Source organism: Triticum aestivum, chromosome 3B (assembly GCF_018294505.1).
Source record: "Triticum aestivum cultivar Chinese Spring chromosome 3B, IWGSC CS RefSeq v2.1, whole genome shotgun sequence".
NCBI classification, from domain to species: Eukaryota; Viridiplantae; Streptophyta; class Magnoliopsida; order Poales; family Poaceae; genus Triticum; species Triticum aestivum.
In genome coordinates, this window is record NC_057801.1 from 770,196,207 (window position 1) to 770,201,868 (window position 5,662).

Below are 5,662 nucleotides of genomic sequence, written 5' to 3' on the forward strand. Positions count from 1 at the left end.
GGGGCATGACGGACCCCTAAATCTAGACAAATCTCGAAAAAAATGGAGCTCCAAGATCGAGCTTCGAGAGGAGAAAGAATAACTATTGTGGCTCGGGCATTTCATCGAACACCTCATGTGCATAGGATGTGAACTAGAGCACCCAAATGCCCTCTCCTCGCCGGATTGAAAAAACAGAGCACTGTGGAGTGCTATGCCGCGGCGGTATATATAGGCAACTTATTTGTCTCGGTTCGTGGCATGAACCGGGACTAAAGCTCCCCCTTCTATCCCGGTTCAAGCCACGAACCGGGACCAATGGTTGTGGGCCAGGAGTGAGGACTATTTGTCCCGGTTCGTGGCTTGAACCGGGAAAAATGGTTCCAAACGAACCGGGACCAATGCCCATGGGGCCCCGGCCGGCCCCCTGGGCTCACGAACCGGGTCTAATACCCCCCATGGGTCCCGGTTCTTGAAGAACCGGGACTAATGGGTTGGCCAGGCCCGAACGTTAGCCATGTTTTCTACTAGTGGTAAACTCACTGCACCTCTGGGATGGAACGCTCAGGAGGTGGGTTGGTGGTGGCCGACGCGAGTTGCGGCGGAGGCGGCTGACTCAAGAGGGGCGGAGATGGCCGGCCTGAGGTGTGGTGGCGGCGGCCATGCGAGGAGGATTGGGGCGAAGAGCGTGGACACGTGGGGATAGACACAAACACGAGCGACTAAGAGTGCCTGACCAGGTAGCACCTGGTTGATGCGTGCGGTGGTTTGGGACCCATCGTGCGGCCAGCGAGCAGCCGCTCGCGAGCGCCAGATAGTGCACGTGCACTTTCTAGTATTTAGGAAAAAATTGAGGCCCTAAAGCATTAAGTTGGTCTTTATTGGACCTTTCGTGCTATTAGTTTTTGATTCATTGTTACCCTACTCGTTTCTCAAGATAGGGTGTTTGATTCACTGGACCTTTCAACCCAACAATGGTGTTGCCGTGGTTGCCACTGCCCCTTGTGTTCATCGACTAGAATTAAGGGCCATATATAATAGCCTCCTCCAGTGAAATCCTAGTCGTTACATGAGATCCAACAAGGAGCAAGCAGGCATCTCATATTCCAATATCCTCGGGATTCCCTCACCTTCGTTGGCTGCTCCAGTGGTGGCAGGAGGGAGGGGAAATCCAGAAACCTTTTTTATTGTCAGTTCAGTGGTCTAGGGGGCTTAGTTGGTCCATGGCTTCAGCTCGGGCGGTGGCAAATAAGTTTTGGACGCGTCTAGTGGGCGGTCGGCTGCCCACTAGTGCGATCGAGCGGCCGACCCAAAACGGTAAGCCATGTCCCCCCCGTGGTACAGAAAAGGAAGGGCACAGGCTGCCACCAAACCCGATTGAGCAGCCAGCCCGATAGGCCCCGCATCCCACGCCTCCCACGCCCGCTCGTCCCCATGCCCCGTCCCCACGCCCCACGTACCTACCCAACGCCTCCCACGCCCACGCTGCCTTCTCCTTCTTTCTTGACCTGCACGGAAGAAAGGGATCCAAAGCTCCTTCTTCCTCCTCCTGTATAGCCGCCATGGGAGCAGAAAGAAGCTTCAACAAATTGATCTAAAAAGGCAGGGTGATCAGACCCATACCAGGCAACAAACATCAGGCAAGTACTTCCTCTCTACCCATCTTCAGTTCTCCCCTTTCTTGTACTGCATCTATAAAAACACCCTCCTCCATGGATCCATCAGCAAATCCATGGAGAATCTACTTCAAAAAAGAGTAGATCTGAAACATCACCCTATTGTGAACAACACACCAGCCCCCCCCATGAGTGCATCTGCACACTAACTTAGGGTTCCCAGATCGAAACTGAACGTGTTTTTCTAAACATGCATGCCAAGCAAGTTTCCCCTGCCCCCTTTTATGTGTTCAACAAGTCAACTAAGACATATTTTTCTCGCCAACTAATACATGATTCTAGCCAACTGAACATGGATGCTTGCCAACTGAATATATGCATCCTGGCCAACTGAAACGTCTATTCTAGCCAGCTATACACATTGTCTGTGCAACGGAACATGCATGCTGGCCAACTGATATATGCATCCTGGCCAACTGAAACGTCTATTCTAGCCAGCTAAACACATTGACTGTGCAACAGAAACATGCATCCTGGCCAAGCTGATATATGGATCCATGAAAATTCAAACATCTATTTTAGCCAACTGAACACATTGGCTGTGCAACTGAACATGCATGCTGTCCAACTGACACTACAAAAAAATACACTTCCGTGATGATACGTGTTTGTCACAGTAGGTCGCGTTTTTTGTCATGCATGTACATCCATGAAAAATTTATGACAGAACCGAGATAGTCATACTTGTGCTGTCATACAAGTGTTCGATGACATTACGAAAATTATCATCACGGAAGTGTCCACTTCCATGACGATAAATCACGCATCACAGAAGTGCTTTCGTCAAGGGTGACCGACACGTGTCATCCACCGTAACAGAACGCCGTTAAGCTATCGGGTCGGGTTTTGGATCCGATAACCCATTAATAGCCCCGGCCAATGGGGATTTTCCACATGTAAAATCATCATTGGCTGGAGGAAACATGTGTCGGCTCATTGTTGGGACAGATGTCATCCACTCATTGGACAGAAGGCGCCTATGATACGTCGACACGTGGCATGGCCCAACAGAGGCCCATTCCTGTGAAAAGGCCGGCCCGTTTGACTTGGTCAAAAGGTGACGGGCCGGCCCATGGAAAGCCTGTTAACGGCCTGTTCGCATATAGCCCATTTACAGCCCGCTAACCCAAAGCCCGTTACGCCCTATCCAAATTAGGCCCAGTAGTGTCATCTGGGCCATCCAATATGATTCCAGCCCGTTTTCACTTCTGGCCCATGTATGGCCCATGACGTCTTTCGGCCCATATGAGGCCCTATGTAACTCTTCGCCTATTAACGGCCCGTGGTGAAACTGGCCCGTGATAAACAGTGTATTACTTTAGACCCATTAACGGCCCGTGGTGAAACTGGCCCGTAATGAACAGTGTATCGCTTTATACCCATTAAGGGCCCGTTATTCAGTTGGGCCGTTTACAGCCCATGTTATCTTTCGGCCTTCTCAGAGCCCATTTATTCTTGGGCTTATTTGCAACATTCGGTTACTTACGGCTCGTTACTGTCATTTTTTGCTTGTGGGCCAAATTCAGCCCGTCATTATAGTCGGCCCGTTTGTGGTCCGTTAGTCTGTTGGGCCATTTTCATAGCGTCACCAAATACGGCCTATTAATGACTCGTTATGGCGAGCCAATAAAACGTACGATTTCCATTATAGGCCCGTCTACGGCCCATTAAAGGCCAGTGCAAGACCCATAAATGAGTCGGTGGCCCATGGATCCTACGTGACGTAGAAGGCCCATGGATCCTGCGAGATGTAGAAGGCCCATGGACACTACGAGACGTAGAAAGCCCATGGATCCTGCGAGACATAGAAGGCCCATGGATCCTACGAGACGTAGAAGGCCCATGGATCCTACGATACATAGAAGGACCATGGTCGGGCGAGTTGGCCCCCGTTTGAACGATATAGCATATTCAAAGAATTATCCTACTCAATACTATCACCTCTAAAAAGCATACACTATACAACAAAGAGATCAAGGCATAGAAAGGTAGAATAATCCTACACTATACAATAAAGAAATTACAGCCGATTATACCCACTGGGCATTATGGTACGGCACAGGTGATAATAAAGCATACACAAACAACAAATTACATACACTGGGCAAATACGGCTCATACATAATGGATGTGCATCAACTTAACTCCATTTGAACTATAACCTCTTCAGAAAATAGGATTGGCCGGATTCAGATAACACAAATTTCAGTCTGCAAAATCTCCAATTCCTTCATGGTTACCTCGGTGTCTTGTTTCATTTTTTTACTCCTGCATCTAATACCTGCATGTCCAGTCTCAACTTGTTGATTATACGTTGACAATCATGTACACATTGTCTTGCCACCTCTAGTTGATGCTCGAGAACATCAGCACATTCCAATTCCAATCCATAATCATTCGGTAACGGCCATGCCGCACTGCTCGCAGATTTTTGTGTTGATGTCACTTCATCCTGAAATGTTTCTTAAGTACACATGACTAGGGCAAAAATATAGTTACAACAGTGAAGCGAACAAGACACTATTTTGTACTACATGGCAAAACAGGACTAAAAATAATGTTACATGTCACTTTCACAAAAAAAATGTTACACGTCATGAAGCATAAGCAGGTGATATTTTAAAAATTATAAAAAAGATAGTCTGTGCAGCCTGCATACAGAAATCCCTCTTAGCTCACCAGAGGAGCATGATGTTGGGGCCCAATCGAAAACACAGACAAGTTACAAATTTAGACAACACGTTGCGTATAAGTAATCAAGCAGTTGGCCATTCTGTACCTCAATTAAAGTCTTAGGGAGCATAATGAACAACAGAGGGTTTCATACAAACATACTACAGCAGGCAAAACTATGGAATCGTTAGCATAGTATAAACTAGATTGTGAGCCTCATGCAATAATAGTTGGTTAATAGACTTCAAAGCTTCAGGCACACTTCGGCAGAGTAATTAAATGGTAAGGCCTTTAATTATGTCAACTAATAGTGATACAAGTACCGAACATCAGGCATAATTATTTGGGCATCCCATTAAGTGAGGACAAATAAAGCAATTGAAAAGAGAAAATTAACTATGCCTGAAACAAACAAGGAATTGAACTGTTGAGTTGCATACAGTGACTTACCTTAGCAGGTTGAAGAGGCTCAGCGCAGCTCCTACTTCTCTTGCAAGGCTCCTTCCTAACATCTTGTACATGGAAATCCTCAATCTTATCTTCATTGCACCCCCTCTTCAAGGTGACACAAACTAGTTACTCGTCTCCTTGGAAGATAAATATGCATACTTTCCAGTCTGTGAACACAAAAGGATGAGATTATAACAAAACAACACCACATAATGAAACATGCCGCATCTCTTGCAATTGCACACAATGAAATGAGCATTTACTATGTCTGCACTATGTAAAAACTAGGCATACCTTCGAACTGGATCTCCAGGTACTCTTGGAGAGCCTACTGTAGTGTACAGCCAAACCTTTATTCACCTATGAGTTAGACAAGGCCCCACTACAGCAGCCCTTAGTGTTTAAGTGGTTGACAAGCTCTGCTAGAGTGTTAGGTCAAGAACAGCAAGTAATCAAGGCAAACAGTCCTAGTATGGCTGGCTGATGCAAACAAGCAATTGAATAGATGTGTGAGCAAATCTTACATATCAAGAAAAGAAGCACAGAAGGAGGCTTAAAGACCATCACTTGACTGACCAGATTGAAGGGGCATTTAAACATCATGCGCAACTTATGAACTAACATAAACATTGCATATTCCAGATTCTACAATGGAATGCACATGTATTAGGTTATGCCATGTATGATGATGCCTAAATGTACGAATAGCAGGCAGGAGTGATTCATCATTGCACGCACAATTGAATTGCAGGTTAAGGGCCAGTTTGATTCCGCCTTTTCAGGGTATATTGTCAAAATAAGCCATAAAAGATGTAAAGAAGTCATTTTTGAGTTATGGGCTTGGGCTTAACAAATTTTGCTTTGGAGGGGGGTGTTTCGGGTAG